Source organism: Heptranchias perlo, chromosome 5, assembly GCF_035084215.1.
Source record: "Heptranchias perlo isolate sHepPer1 chromosome 5, sHepPer1.hap1, whole genome shotgun sequence".
In the NCBI taxonomy this organism is placed as follows: domain Eukaryota; kingdom Metazoa; phylum Chordata; class Chondrichthyes; order Hexanchiformes; family Hexanchidae; genus Heptranchias; species Heptranchias perlo.
This window is the reverse complement of record NC_090329.1, coordinates 50,815,490-50,832,295: the sequence shown is the minus strand read 5'-3', so window position 1 is coordinate 50,832,295 and position 16,806 is coordinate 50,815,490.

Below are 16,806 nucleotides of genomic sequence, written 5' to 3'. Positions count from 1 at the left end.
ATCTAGCTCCTTCTTAAATATATTCAGTGACTTGGCCTCCACAGCCTTCTGTGGTAGAGAATTCCACAGGTTCACCACCCTCTGAGTGAAGAAATTTCTCCTCATCTCAGTCCTAAATGTCCTACCCCATACCCTGAGACTGCGACCCCTCATTCTGGACACCCCAGCCAGGGGAAACATCCTCCCTGCATCCAGTCTGTCTAGCCCTGTCAGAATTTTATTTGTTTCAATGAGATCCCGTCTCATTCTTCTAAACTCGAGTGAATACAGGTTGAGTCGACCCAATCTCTCCTCATATGACAGTACTGCCATCCCAGGAATCAGTCTGGTGAACCTTCGCTGCATTCCCTCATTGGCAAGTATATCCTTTCTTAGGTTAGAAGACCAAAACTGTACACAGTACTCCAGGTGTGGTCTCACCAAGGCCCTGTATAACTGCAGTAAGACATCCTTGCTCCTATACTCAAATCCTCTTGCATTGAAGAACTGAATGAATGAATAACTCTGCTGCCCATATCCTATCCTGTACTAAGTCCCACTCACTTATTGCCTCTGCTCACTGACCTATATCGGCTCCCGGTCCCACGATACCTCAGCTTTAAATTTCTCATCCTTGTGTTTAAATTCCTTCAGGGCCTCATCCCTCCCTATCTCGCTAACCTCCTGAAGCCCTACAACCCCCTCCCAAATTCTCAGTTCCTTTGATCCTGGACTCTTGGGTATCCCCCCCCTTTTCTTTGCTCCACCATTGGGGGCGGTGCCTTCAGCTGTCTAGGCCTCAGGTTCCAGAATTCCCTCCCTAAGCTCTCCCACCTCTCCACCTAACCTCTCCACCTTTAAGACTCTCCTTAAAACCCACCTCTTTAACCAACCTTTGGTCACCCCTTCTAATATCTTTTTCTTTGGTTTGACATCCATTTATTTGATTACGCCTCTGTGAAGCTCATTGGGACATTTTTTGATGTTAAAGGTGCTCTTTCAAAGTAAGTTGTTGTTATCTGACAGAGCTTGGCTGAGTAAACATAACACTCGAAAGGTTAACTTCAGCTCATTAAAAAAAAAAGCAAAACACTGCAGATGCTGGAAATCTGAAATAAAACCAGAAAATGTTGAAAACGCTCAGCAGGTCAAGGAGCATCTGTGGAGACAGGAAGGTAGGGTTAACGATTCAGTTCGATGACCTTTAGCTCATGTTCATTCATTCATTTATTTAATTTAGTAAGCCCTTGCCGAAGTCATACTTTGAAAGTGTGATATACTTTGGAAGTATCCATCCAAGGGCACAGGCGACTGTCTTCATATTTATAGAAGATTTATCCTTTAAAATATTGCTTTTTAATATTCAAATGGCATGCTATTCCCTTGGAACATGTAGGAAAATAAAACCAATTATACGTGCCCTTTAAACTGTAGAGTATGATAGGATTTCAGTTCAAGTCACACGATTCAATCATCAGAACCTATTGTTTGTTATGGTCCACCATTACACCCAACAACAACAACAAAAAACTCATAGGAAACAGATTAATGCTACCTGCAGCTAAAAGTGCAATTCCCACCAGTCTGAGACATCGTGGTAGCTTCAATTTGGATCCCAGCCAGGCAGAGCCCTATTTACATTGCCTCGCCCCTGCCTGGCTGAAACTTGAACCTGTTTAGGGGAAAGTTCAGCACATGCATAGATCCCTGCTCTCTAAAAACTTAAATTAAGGTTAGTGAGGTCTACAAAATATGCTCAGTGTGCCCCGACAAACCCCCTGAACACTTTGCAAACCAGTTTTGACACTACACTGGATTTACACTGCATGCTCTGTCAAACCAATGCATTGAGACAGTACCCCCTCCGTAGCCAGGTTTAATCCAGGTTTGGATTTACACTGCCGGCTCAGCATTATTGCAATTCTGAAATTGCTTCACACTGATTCTAAACCTGCAGCGTAAATGCAGCCTAAGATTTCATTATTTTGATTCTGGGTTTTTGTTTGTTTGGTCTGAAGGATTCTTTGCCGCCAATAGCACCCAGTTTTTCTAAACTTGTTCCTGACTTCAAAATGGAAGTGAGAAGGAAGAAGGACACAGGTAAGTAGAAGTTAATTTTTAACTTAATTTTAAGATAAAAGCTATTAAGAAATATAGATAGGTTACACTAGATTAAAAAAAAAGTAAAATAAAGGGGACTGCTTCAATCTGAAGCAGAGGTGCCAGATGCATCGCTCCTCAGGGAGGTCGAGGTATGAAATTCTGTTCCTGAATCCCCTATGGTGTGGGGCCTCCTTTGCCCTCTTGCAGCAACTGTAGGTCTGTGGACTCTCCCTTGCTGGTGCTGCTGCTCCTCATCCTCCAGTCCCAATGGCAGACCCAGTAGAACATACATGGCAACAACAACTGTGCAGCTTGTAAGAACAGGACAACTCCTGCACCCCCAAAAAGTAGTTAGAAGAAGTCTTAAAGCACTGCTATTATCGCCCAAACAGCCAAAAACTGGCCCAATGAGCACCCTAATTCCTAAAATAATAAACTTTAATGGAGGTGAGGATCCCTTTAATTAGTGCTTGTGAAGGCTTCTTCCCGACTGTTCCTGCCACAATTTACAGGGCATGTATTTCTGAAATGGATCCTAAATCAGTCGAAGGACCCTCATTTTAATATTGTAATTGGCTCTGCACAGATTTTAGGCATGCGCCTGGTCCGACTAATTGGCGCCCACACCAATATGGCAACTGATGCACTTCCTGTGCTTTTCGCTCACGTGCGATCGGCGACACAAGTTTAATTCTGGACCCATTTCATGCCTAAAAAATGTGCAAAACAAGTTCCAATTGCACCCCATCATACCTGAAACAGGCGTTAAGATGCAAGTTAAATTTAAAAGAGCTGGAAGTAAGATCATTCTGACCGCTGTGTCTATTTCCTCCCTTTACACTGGTTGCAGGTCAGGTGCTAGTTGTGCGCAAATGCCTTTACCAAGATGGGGTCCAGTGCACGTCACGCTAGAAGTGTGCGCGTGCATTCTGGGAGCCATTTTGGGTCCTTAGGAGGCCGCAAAGTGCTTACAAAACAGGCGCTATGCGCCCCAATTTATAGCCCATAGTGACTCGTAAAAATGTTGGGCTAGAAATTGGGCTGTGGAGTGCCCGTTTCTCATGTGCTACATGGCCTTCTAAGATCCCAAAATGGCGTCTGGAATGCACACGCACACTTCTAATGTGATGTGCGCCGGACTCCATTTTGGTAAAGGCGTTTGTGCATGCACAGATGACGAAAGCCGGCAGCATGTAAAGTAGGGAGAATATGTGTTAGATCAGTGTGCAATGCTGACTTAAAGGGATAGAAACCATTTTGGCACTCAATGCTCCAGCCAATGAACTTTCTTAACCATGAACAGCTAAACATATCTTCGTCGGCCTGGAGAACCGCCCACCAGCGCAATTTAAAGAGATCATGCAGGTGTTGCAGGTTAGTAGTTGGATTACTGCTTCTGGCTGCTGGTACAATTGTATGTGCTTGTTGAAGCTTCCTATACTTGGATAGAGTTTCTATAGTATATAAAGGGTGGTCTGGCAGGTCCTGCATTACTGTTGGTGTCATTTAGAACAGTGTGCTGAACAAGATTCCAGGCAACCATGGCCTGCTAGGGCTCCCGCTGGGCATAGAACACGACTGGGAGCATGCAGAGAGGCCACGCAGAGCAGGTCAGGCTGTGAGGAGAGGGAGGAGGAGGAGGAGGTGCACAGCACTGAGCAGGAGGCCATATTCCATGAGGGTCTTCAGGGAACAGTACTCTTATCTCAACATGAGTGAAGATCAGTGCATCCAATGGCTGTGGTTCACCAAAGAGGTTGTGACGGAGATTTTCAACTGCTGCAGCCACAGCTGCAGCCTCAGAGCGGGACAAGGACAGCATTGCCTGTGGGTAACAGTGGTGCTGAACTTTTATGGCTCTGGATCCTTTCAGGCCTCTGCTGGCGATATGTGCAACATCTCACAATTTGCAGTGCACTGCTGCCTGAAGAAGGTCACAGAGGCACTGTCCGAGCTGTGCAATGGGTTCATCCAGTTCCCTTTTGACAAAGATAAGCAGAACGAGTGAGCACGAGGGTTTACTTGCATTGCTGGCTTCTCATGGTGCAGGGTGCCATTGACTGCACGCATATTGCCATGCATGTTCCACTCTCAACTTGGCCACCTTTATGAGCGGAAAGGGGTTCCATTCCCTCAATGTGCAGCTGGTGTGTGACCACACGCAGCGCATCATGCAGGTCAATGCCCATTACCCTGGCAGCAGTCACGTTGCCTTCATTATTGCGGCAGTCCAGCGTCCAAACTATCTTTGCACCAGTTTGGCAAGTCAAAGGCTGGCTATTGGGTGACAAGGGCTATCCCCTCATGAGGAGGCTTATGACTCTGGTCAGGTACGCATGGACACGTGCAGGGCAGGCATATACTGAGAACTATGTGGCCACACGGAATGTCGTCGAGCACACTGTCGGCCTCGTAAAGCTGCACTTCCGCTGCCTGGACTGTTCTGGTGGAGCCCTGCAGTACTCCACTGAGTGGGTGTCAAGATTCGTTGTGGTGTGCTGCTCAACCTTGCCCTCATCCAGCCTTTATCACCGTCTATCTGCCAAGACTCTGGGCCAGAGGAGGAGGAAGACGAGGAGGAAGAGGCTGAGTAGGAGGAAGAGGAGATGGAGGAGGAAGTGGAGGAAGACGCAGGGAAGCAACAAGGTGCACAGGCCCTGTCTGCCAGGGCTCTGCGTGCTCGCCTCATTCGTGAGTGATATCACTAAACTCAACGACACCTCCCAAGTCAACAACAGTCCTACACTCCCCACCTGTCCTCTCCCGCATGACCGTCACATTGCCCTCCATATGATTACACATTGCCTCCTCCCGCTGCTCATCGTATAAATGAAAACCACCCCAACTGCGACTTCAAATCCAAATTTATAACGTAACATATTAACTGTAGTTTCAAACATTAGACTATTCACCCTTGTGCATTCCGTTAGTGCCTATTGTTCGTGTGCCTTTGCCTTTCCTAGTGCTCCTACGAGGTGCATTGCCAATGGATGGAGCATTCGTGGTGGAAGGCTTCTGGCCTTCAGTTGAGGAGCATGCAGATGGCCGTGGGGGACAACCTCAAGCAGCTCTGGCCCGGGAGGGCTCGGCTTCAGACTGCATCGTCTCGGCATGGGCTGCACCAGTCTGGCCTGGCTGGCTGACAGGCAACAGCAAGGGCACTGGTGGAGTGGCAGGGTTGGGAGCAGGAATGCTGTAGTCTGGAGAGAGGGTAGCAGGTTCGACTGCCATGGCGTCACTGCCTCTCGCACCAGGCGGCATCTCAGCAATCCTGGTGATCAGCTGGAGAACAGATTGCTGGAATGTTTTGACGCCCTGGAAGCCCCGTTCCACAATGGTATCGAAAGCTACGATAGCAGCTGTCTGCACTTCCAAGATGTGGAGATGCCAGTGATGGACTGGGGTTGACAAATGTAAACAATCTTACAACACCAAGTTATAGTCGAACAATTTTATTTGAAAATCACAAGCTTTCGGAGGCTTCCTCCTTCGTCAGGTGAAACATTCACCTGACGAAGGAGGAAGCCTCCGAAAGCTTGTGATTTTCAAATAAAATTGTTGGACTATAACTTGGTGTTGTAAGATTGTTTACATTTGCACTTCCAAAGCAGCAGTCTGAGCTTCAGTTGAAGCATGCAAACCCTTGATGACATTAGGTTAACCGTACACCGTGACCCCTACACCCAGTATTGGGCCTTATCCAATTTAACCCCCATTAAGTTTGGTTTGTTATTAAGAACAAACAATGGAGCAATTATATGAAGTGAGTCACTGCTGTGTCATATTGCAGTTAAACTACAATAAAGCCGACTTTTTCATTGGTGAGACTTCATTTCTGCACCCAAGGGTGTCATTTTCTTCAGCAAAGAACATGTCAAAATTAGGGTTTTTTTAAGGTAAGTGTGGGTTTAATATAACTCAAACGTCTATAAGGCCCAATTTTAACTCCCCCTCCCTAGCGGAGACCGGGCGGCAGGGGCAATTAAGTTTAGGGCAGTCAGTTACCTTCTCAGATCCCGCTGTCTTCCCATTGTGTCCCGAAGTTTACCTGGTCTTTTGAGCAGACAAGCGGGGCACCCAAAGGAAGGCGGAGGAATCCTCTTTAATTATGCAGATCGGAACCCAATCTGCAATGTTCTTTGGAACAATGACGGCTACCCAGTCAGGTCAGACCTGCCGGGAGGGGGATCGTGGGCCAGAAGAGGCCCAGGCAGGTAAGTCATTAAATTTAATTTTAGATTTCCTTATGGGCCAGGAGGAGCAGTGCTCTTCCAGGCCTCACAAGGAAGCCTTGGACCTCCCTTGCCCCGGGCTCCCCCTCCCCCAATCATGTCCAGAGTTTCCCTCAACATTTAACTGGGTCTCCGGCTGCAATTTCCTGCTGTTGAATTCCTGCTCCTGCCCACCGGCCAGGTTGTGGATCTGGCCGGGTTTCAGCGAGTCATAGTAATTTATGGTAATGAGGCCCAGCAGTTACCCCTCCACGTCTCCAGACTCCCCGGGTTTGCCACCCACTTCGAGGCTTGTGTTCACTGTACTTGCTCCCTCCACCCCCAACACTTAAAATTGGGGCCAGAGTATCTGTGGACTATGAATAGTTTTGGGGTGTATTTTGCTGCGTGTGTAAATTTAAAGAAAAATGATTTTACTGTCATTTTAAATTTCTACATTTTAACAAAAGAAATTTTCTTTGACCTTATACTTGAACAGAACCATACCCGTTAGTCTACTAACAGATTTATCAAGGTAGATTGTCGTCTCCACAGAAATTTTCTTTCATTATTTTTCTTTGGTTAATTATTGCGCTCATTAGATGAGGGCTATTAGTGTTGGTGAAAAAATTCTTTCCTATTTTGGGCACTCAGTGCCAGCATCAAGCCAAATATAACACAGTTAGATGCGCAGTAAAGTGCTCTCTATTCTGTCCTAACAATGTGCCATTATCCCAATTTTTAGAAAAGCACCAATGTGCCCAGGCATCATGTGGGCGTGACCTGTCTGAATGCGATTGCCAGTTCAATGGCAGATTAAGGTCAAATTTACCCACTAAAAGACTATCCAAACTTATTTTGAATAGCACTTTTACAATCAGAGACAACTTTCAACCCATCTAGGTTGGGTGTAGAGGTAAAAGAACAGCTTTCTAACCCGCTGTACCACGCAGTCCCCGAGACAGGTTTTTTTTCTGTTTGAAGTCATCTTGTTAATTCCTAAACATGGATTGAAACAAAGACTTGGGCGTTTCAGTCGAACAAACACTGTGATGCTCCAATGCAGATTTGTGTCTACCATTCATCTGAGTAGACTCATTAGGGAGAGACAATCGGGTAGATCTTAACTCTAGAGTGGCCAGCTGGAGGATTTCGTGGAACTGTCGCCCGATCCTGCTGGCAGGGGGCTCGGCCCATATTTTTTTATTAAAACTCAGCAAAAGCCCTTTCAAACTATGGCTGCATTTCACCAATCCCTTCAAAAGTTGACAAAAGGACTTAATGTTATTCATAAAATTTAACAGACTTGCTTACTCTCATCAGATATTTGCAGAAAGTGGCTCATTGCATTCTGTAATTAGCAGTTTTACGTTCTTTCTCTTTCCAGCTACTTCTTTGATTATTCACCCCTACACTCTCAGGTTTCTACCTATTACCAGTTAACAACCCAGAGAATCGGTAACAAAACCCACCATTGTTGAAAGTCAGATAAGTAAATTAGTCATATTACATCACAGTACCTAAACAATGCAAAGCTGGACTTTGAAAAGTACAGGAGTGTTTGGGTGGATCTACTGCTGCTCCAAAGTAGGGGTTGGCCAATTTTACTTTGTGTTCACATTTTGCAGTGCAAGTTTTATAGCAGCTGGTAATCATTACCAGGTATGCAGCTAAAGACAGTTAAAGCATCATTTATAAGGGCAGAACTATCTTTAATATACCGAGTTACTCTTGTTTTTTCCATCACGTGTTTGTGTGCTAATCATGAGAGGTATCAAGGCTTATTTGAACTAGGTTTAACCCCATTGCAGACTAATCTTTCATTTATTCTTTCACTCCTGAATCACCTTTTATCACCACTTTCCTCTTGTGATCTACTTATCCACCTAGAATTGCAAAGGGGGTTAAATTCAATAACTCCTGAATCCTGGCGCGGGGTTGCGGTGCGCGATTAACCCACGCCCGGTTGTCACGATGCAGGCAGCACGCAATATTTGTGCTGCCTGGTCATTTACCTGATTCCGGCGAGCAGCTAGGCCTGGCAGCGCTGTTGAATGGCTTCGCACCAGAAGGGGGGTGCCGATATCGCACGAGTGGCGCGCACCTCTTAAAGGCAGCCCACCTGTTATTTGTAAAATATAAGATACCAGTCCACACGCAATCTGAATGGAGATCAGACATCGCACACGTAAAACACAGATGCAGGCCCTGTCCCTATGTTTACAAACTGCTGAGTTATGTTAAAACATTGAATAAGGTTGCGCACTACTAAATCCCACATCCTCCAATCTGCACACCAGACCTCACCAATCTGCTGATCTGAGTTTGTACCAGGCCTGCGAGAAAGCATGCACCAAGGTTCTTTGCTGATGCACTAGAGGTCTTGGTGCAAGAGGTGGTTGGAAGAAGGGGCATCCTGTATTGGCGGGGGGCGGGCAAGAGGCCCTCCAGACTTATACCCCCAAGGCAGTGGGAGGCAGTAGGGGATGAAGTCAATGCCAGACACATAGCACCGCGAATATGGATGCAGTGCAGGAAGAAGTTCAATGCTTTGACACGAACGGTCAAGGTAAGTGAGGTCAACTGTCAAGTGGCGTCTCCCACCAACTGCACCACGAGCTGCATCCACTGCTCCACACACTACACCCCCATCACCCACCTACCAACAAACTCTTTCAATCAGTACTCAACTCTTCCAATCTGATGCTTCCTCTCACCCTCACACATTACCACTGTTGCAAGCCGCCCACCCACAACTCACAGATCAAACTCACTGACAGCTGTTCAACCATGACAGGCACATCACCCAAACATCCTGCTGGACACTCACCGACACACGTCCTGCGTGCTTGCAGGAGAAGGTGGCGCATTACAGGAGGCAGCAAGTGGTGGTAGCATTTAGCCCCTCGAGCCTGTTCCGCCATTCAATGAGATCATGGTTGATCTGTGACCTAACCCCATAGACCGGCCTTAGCCCCATATTCCTTAATACAAAAATCTATCAATCTCAGTTTTAAAATTAACAATTGAGCTAGCATCAACTGCCGTTTGCGGAAGAGCGTTCCAAAATTCTACCACCCTTTGCATGTTGAAGCATTTCCTAACTTTACTCCTGCAAGTCCTGGCTCTAAATGTTAGGCCAGATCCCGTAGTCCTAGTATTCAACTATAGGAGACCTCCAAAAACAGGTAACAAATGCATCAGCAGCCAGAAGGAATAATCCAGCAACTAACCTGTAAATCCTGCATGGTCCCTTTAAATAGCACTGGTGGGGGGTCCTCCAGACCTGTCTATGACCTGTTCAGCTATGTGTGGTTAGGACAATGTGTTAGCTGGAGTGTTGAGTTCCAAAATCGTAACTGTCCCTTTAAATAGCATTGCACTCTGATCTAACGCATATTCTCCTTACTTTACACCGTACCAGCGTTTGTTATCTGTGCGTGCGCAAATACCTTTACCAAGATGGTGTCCGGCGCATCCTTGCGTGCGCATTCTGGACGCCATTTTGGGTCCTTAGGAGGCCGTGAAGCACCTACAAAACGGATGCTCCACGGCCCAATTTCTAGCCCATAGAATTTACAGCACATAAACAGGCCATTCGGGCCAATAGGTCTAAACTGGGGTTTATGCTCCATGTAAGCCTCCTCCCACCCTACTTCATTAAACCCTATCAGCATATCCTTCTATTCCTTTCTCCCTCATGTACTTATCTAACTTCCCCTTATCTTTCAACAGTGGACTGAGATTTATTGTTTTGCAATATATTAGGTTGTTTTCAAAGTTACCTTGCCAACTCAGTATTGCTTTCTTTTATTGACAGCTCAATATCCATTTGTTTTGATTTATTCTGAACTGGACTCGCAGGTGTTCCTGTTGGGCGACTCCTTTTCCATTATAACTTAAATGAGCAGTAACCAATATTTAATAGGAGCAAATGACATCATCCCAAATTAGTTTGATAATTTTACCAATCCTAACAGCCAGTTTCTATGTCCATACAGGAACACACAAAAAAGACATAACATATGTAACAGGCCACAACAGAAATTGAAGGTATTTGAATCCTTATTTGGTATCCAGATTTTTTGACTTCTAAGAAAAACAAGCTCAGTGACAGAGGACTTTTTCTTTATTGAGTATTAAGTAAAACCTATTAATACACAGCTAAAAAAGGTCAGTAGTTAATATTTATTACTCTCTGTTGGTTGCACAGCTACAGGTTGTTTGAAGTTACATTTTTTCAGGATGCATCAGCTTCCAGAGCTTCTCATCAGAGTGGACTGGCATATTGACTACAATGACATTTGAGGCAGTCTGAACAATGGCTTGGCTATTGGAAGCTTTTAAGGAGATCTGATTGATAAGAATAATTCATTTGGGCTTAATATAAATCAGTTGCTGTTGATATATGACTTCTGCAGCTTCTAATTGCTTCTTCTTTGAAATAAATGCCTCAATAGAAGTGTTCTAAGTCCCTGATTTTGCTTTATGTGCACGCTGGACATAAGGGTGTTCCATTCTGGCTTAATCATCGAGGAAAAAGGATCTGTCAGCAAATATAGTAAAATGAAATCACAGATGAGCTGTCAACCGTATTCCTAATAAATCTTGTAAACTACCTTTTGTAGTGTTTCCAGATCCATAGATATAAAATGGTGGATACTGTAAGGTGATGTTCTGTCCAGCTGTGATTCTTTCATGGTTAATTACTGTTCAGAGGGGCCTCTCTTTCATTTGTTCATAACTCAAGACTATCCTTCTTACAAGAAACATAAAAGAGATTAAAAATTAAATGATTTCATTAAATTCAAAGGCTCTGGTGTCATAAAATTCTGACATTTTGACAATCTGACAATAGAAAGCGATTTTATAATATGATCTTGCCTTGTCTCATTATTAAGTTCAATAAATTCCAATGTCACTAATGGTTGTCAAATCATATGATTCAATTGTAGAAGGAATTAAACCATCGCCATCCACCAGTACACTGTTGTCATCAAAAAATAGATATGAACATAGGGTGATATATTGCCAATTTACCTCCCTTGGTGTTGCTCACAGGCAAAAAAATATTAAACATATTTTAAAAATAATAATAGAATATTAAAATAATGTTATCCTTAATTATTTCTATTTTAGAATATTAAAATAATGTTATCCCCAATTATTTCTATTTTATTTGATCTCCATGTCAATTTATCTTTAAACTTTCTTCTTTCTTCTCTACTATTAGGCTCAATAAACTCAATTCACTTTTGCACTCATGGCAATTAAACTTCTGTTCCAAATTTCTGGCCTGGCTTAGTTATTGTCTCCGGTTAAGTGGCACTAGTCACTCCCGTTAGCATCTTATGTTCAGGAATGCACCTGTACTGCCCAATACCTAATCATAAGAAAGAGAAGCCCAAGGGCATAACAATAGGACTCCCTAGTGATCTGAACTCGGTTTTATGTATTTTGCATGTGCCCTCACGTGCACCTCTCCAATCTTATAGAATATGTGGGTAAGTGTACCCAAGTCTAATAATGAACCTCAAACTGTGCTAAATTATTTATTGGAGAATATGTGGGATGTCAAACATGTTCTCCTGTCAACAAACTACTAGACCACTGTGTACGAAACTACTGTCCACAATTATGTACAGATTAAATAAAGCGCAGAAGCAGAAAAATACAATTCAATACAATAATCAAATTATACTCTGATTCCAGAATGCAAGGTCAGCTAAATAAATATTCAGCGCTCCCGTTACCCAACGCGTGAAGTGCTTGGAGCTCGATGATGCAAGGGACTTGTTTGCAGACACTTGCACATCGAAAAGGACAATTGGTCATTCTTAAACTGGAACAATATCAAAATTTGGAAGCTTTAAGAAGTTGCAGAGGCAGAAAGGGTTTACCTATAAGTAGCTGACGGTACAGATTAAAATGCCTTTGTGCTTAAGCAGCAAAATAGACAAGCAGATGAGTAAGAATCCTGATCTGCAGCAAAGAACTATTATTATTGAGGAAGAATAATCAGCATATAATGGCGGAACCAAGTCAAGCCATTTTTGAAGGAGCCTTCCTTGAATCAGTGTGCAACGCTGATTTAAAGGGACTGCTGCTATATTGGAAATACACGCTCCAGCCAACATGCTGTCTTAACCTCGCACAGCTGAACAGGTCTTAAACGGCATGGAGGACCCCCCTCAACCAGTGCTATTTAAAGGGATCATGCAGGAGTTACTGGTTAGTTGTTGGATTATTGCCTCTAGCTGCTGATGCATTTGTATGTGATTTTGGAGGTCTCCTATACCTGAGTAAAGTTTCAATACTCAGCAGGGAGTGGGCTGGCCAGCTGACAGGAAGCAGCAAGGGCACTGGCGGAGTGGCAGGGGTGGGACAGGAATGCTGTCGTCCTGAGAGAGGTTCGTGTTCCATGGAGCCACTGCCACTTGTTGCCTACTGTTATGCACCACCTTCTCCTGCAAGAAAGAGGGAAGTATGTCAGTGAGTGCCCTGCAAGATGTTTCGGTGATGTGGCTGTCATGGTTGAATAGCTGCCAGTGTGTGTGACCTGTGAGTTGTGGGTGTGCTGCTTACAACAGTGGTAATATGTGAGGGTGAGATGAAGTATCTGATTTGAAGAGTTGAGTAATGATTGAAAGAGTTTGTTGATAGGTGGGTGATGGGGAGTATCGTGCATTGAGCAGTGGATGCGGCTAGTGGTGCAGTTGGTAGGAGATGCCACTTGACAGTTTTTTAAAAATTTGTTCATGAGATGTGGGCGTCACTGGCGAGGCCGGCATTTATTGCCCATCCCTAATTGCCCTTGAGAAGGTGGTGGTGAGCCGCCTTCTTGAACTGCTGGAGTCCATGTGGTGAAGGTTCTCCCACAGTGTTGTTAGGAAGGGAGTTCCAGGATTTTGACCCAGCGACGATGAAGGAATGGCGATATATTTCCAAGTCGGGATGGTGTATGACTTGGAGGGGAACGTGCAGGTGGTGTTGTTCCCATGTACCTGCTGCTCTTTTCCTTCTAGGTGGTAGAGGTCGCGGGTTTGGGAGGTGCTGTCGAAGAAACCTTGGCGAGTTGCTGCAGTGCATCCTGTGGATGGTACACACTGCAGCCACTGTGCGCTGATGGTGAAGGGAGTGAATGCTTAGGGTGGTGGATGGGGTGCCAATCAAGCGGGCTGCTTTGTCCTGGATGCTGTCGAGCTTCTTGAAAGTTGTTGGAGCTGCACTCATCCAAGCAAGTGGAGAGTATTCCAGCACACTCCTGACTTATGCCTTGTAGATGGTGGAAAGGCTTTGGGGAGTCAGGAGGTGAGTTACTCACCGCAGAATACCCAGCCTCTGACCTGCTCTTGTAGCCACAGTATTTATATGGCTGGTCCAGTTAAGTTTCTGGTCAATGGTGACCCCCAGGATGTTGATGGTGGGGGATTCGGCGATGGTAATGCCGTTGAATATCAAGGGGAGGTGGTTAGACTCTCTCTTGTTGGAGATGGTCATTGCCTGGCACTTGTCTGGCGCGAATGTTACTTGCCACTTATGAGCCCAAGCCTGGATGTTGTCCAGGTCTTGCTGTTTGCGGGCTCGGAATGCTTATTTGAGGGGTTGCGAATGGAACTGAACACTGTGCAATCATCAGCGAACATCCCCATTTCTGACCTTACGATGGAGGGAAGGTCATTGAGCTGAAGATGGTTGGGCCTAGGACACTGTCCTGAGGAACTCCTGCAGCAATATCCTGGTGCTGAGATGATTGGCCTCCAACAACCACTACCATCTTCCTTTGTGCTAGGTATGACTCCAGCCACTGGAGAGTTTTCCCCGTGATTCCCATTGACTTCAATTTTACTAGGGCTCCTTGGTGCCACACTCGGTCAAATGCTGCCTTGATGTCAAGGGCACCTCACCTCTGGAATTCAGCTCTTTTGTCCATGTTTGGACCAAGGCTGTAATGAGGTCTGGAGCTGAGTGGTCCTGGTGGAACCCAAACTGAGCATCGGTGAGCAGGTTATTGGTGAGTAAGTGTCACTTGATAGCACTGTCGACGACGCCTTCCATCACATTGCTGATGATTGATAGTAGACTGATGGGGCGGTAATTGGCCGGATTGGATTTGTCCTGCTTTTTGTGGACAAGACATACCTGGGCAATTTTCCACATTGTCGGGTAGATGCCAGTGTTGTAGCTGTACTGGAACAGCTTGGCTAGAGGCGCAGCTAGTTCTGGAGCACAAGTCTTCAGCACTACAGCTGGGATGTTGTCGGGGCCCATAGCCTTTGCTGTATCCAGTGCACTCAGCCGTTTCTTGATATCACATGGAGTGAAATCAAATTGGCTGAAGACTGGCTTCTGTGATGGTGGGGATATCGGGAGGAGGCTGAGATGGATCATCCACTTGGCACTTCTGGCTGAAGATGGTTGCAAACGCTTCAGCCTTGTCTTTTGCACTCACATGCTGGACTCCGCCATCATTGAGGATGAGGATGTTTGCAGAGCCTCCATCCTCCCGTTAGTTGTTTAATTGTCCACCACCATTCACGACTGGATGTGGCAGGACTGCAGATTTTTGATCTGATCCGTTGGTTGTGGAATTGCTTAGCTCTGTCTCTAGCATGTTGCTTCCGCTGTTTAGCATGCACGTAGTCCTGAGTTGTAGCTTCACCAGGTTGGCACCTCATTTTTAGGTACGCCTGGTGCTGCTCCTGGCATGCTCTTCTACACTCCTCATTGAGCCAGGGTTGATTCCCTGGCTTGTTGGTAATGGTAGAGTGAGGAATATGCCTGGCCATGAGGTTACAGATTGTGCTGGAATGCAATTCTGCTGCTGCTGATGGCCCACCGCGCCTCATGGATGCCCAGTTTTGAGCTGCTAGATCTGTTCTGCATCTATCCCATTTAGCACGGTGGTAGTGCCACACAACACGTTGGATGGTGTCCTCAGTGCGAAGACGGGATTTCATCTCCACAAGGACTGTGCGGTGGTCACTCCTACCAATACTTTCATGGACAGACGAATCTGCAACAGGTAGATTGGTGAGGACGAGGTCAAGTCGGTTTTCCCTCGTGTTGGTTCGCTCACCACCTGCCGCAGGCCCAGTCTCGCAGCTATTTCCTTCAGGACTCGGCCAGCTCGGTCAGTAGTGGTGCTACTGAGCCACTCTTGGTGATGGACATTGAAGTCCCCCACCCAGAGTACATTTTGTGCCCTTGCTACACTCAGTGCTTCCTCCAAGTGGTGTTCAACATGGAGGAGGACTGATTCATCAGCTGAGGGAGGAAGGTTGGTGGTAATCAGCAGGAGGTTTCCTTGCCCATGTTTGACCTGATGCCATGAGATTTCATGGGGTCCAGAATCAATGTTGAGGACTCCCAGGGCTACTCCTTCCTGACTGTATATCACTGTACCACCACCTCAGGTGGGTCTGTCCTGCCGGTGGGTCAGGACATACCCAGGGATGGTAATGGAAGAGTCTGGGACGTTGGCTGAAAGGTATGATTCTGTGAGTATGGCTATGTCCAGGCTGTTGCTTGACTAGTCTGTGGGACAGCTTTCCCAATTTTGGCACAAGTCCCCAGATGTTCGTGAGGAGGACTTTGCAGGGTCGACTGGACTTGGCTTGCCGTTGTCGTGTCCGGTGCCTCGTGGTCTATCTGGTTTTATTCTTATTATGACATTTTTTAAGCAAGATTTTACAATTGAGTGGCTTGCTTGGCCATTTCAGACGGCAATTAAGAATCAACCACATTGCTGTGGGTCTGGAGTCACATATAGGCCAGACTGGGTAAGGACGGCAGGTTTCCTTCCCCTAAAGGGCATTAGTGAACCGGATGGGTTTTTACAACAATCCGGTAGTTTCTTGGGCACCATTGCTGATACTAGTATTTTAGTTCCAGATTTTATTTAATTAATTGAATTTAAATTCCCCAGCTGTCATGGCGGGATTTGAACTCATGACTCCGGATTTTTAGTCCAGACCGCTGGATTACTAGTACCAGTAACATAACCACTATGCTACCGTACCCTTCACTCGCATTGACCAGTCGTGTCAAAACATTGAACTTCTTCCTGCACTGCATCCATGTTCTTGGCGCTATGCTCCTGGCATTGACCTCCGTCACTACAGCCTCCCACTGCCTCCTGAGCATGTGCCTGGAGGGCCTCCTGCCCCCCTGCAGATACAGGAAGCCCCTCCATCTGACCACCTCTTCCACCAAGGCCTCTAGAGCATCATGAGAGAACCTTGGTGCACGCTCTCTCGCAGGTTGAGAGAGCTTCACAAAATGTCTTCCAGAGCAATCTACTTCCTGACACCAAGTCCATCAGCCACTGTGCACCTCTCCTTTAAGAGTGCAGGCTGCCTTTAAGTCGCGCTAGCTTTGTCTATTCGAGGTACTTTTGGAGTGGTATGTTCAGAAAGGTCTTGGGGCACAGCTTATTTCCTCCTTCCCCAATCGTACTCATAAATGATCATACATAAAGCGCAAGTTAGCAGATTTGATTTTAAGAACTGTT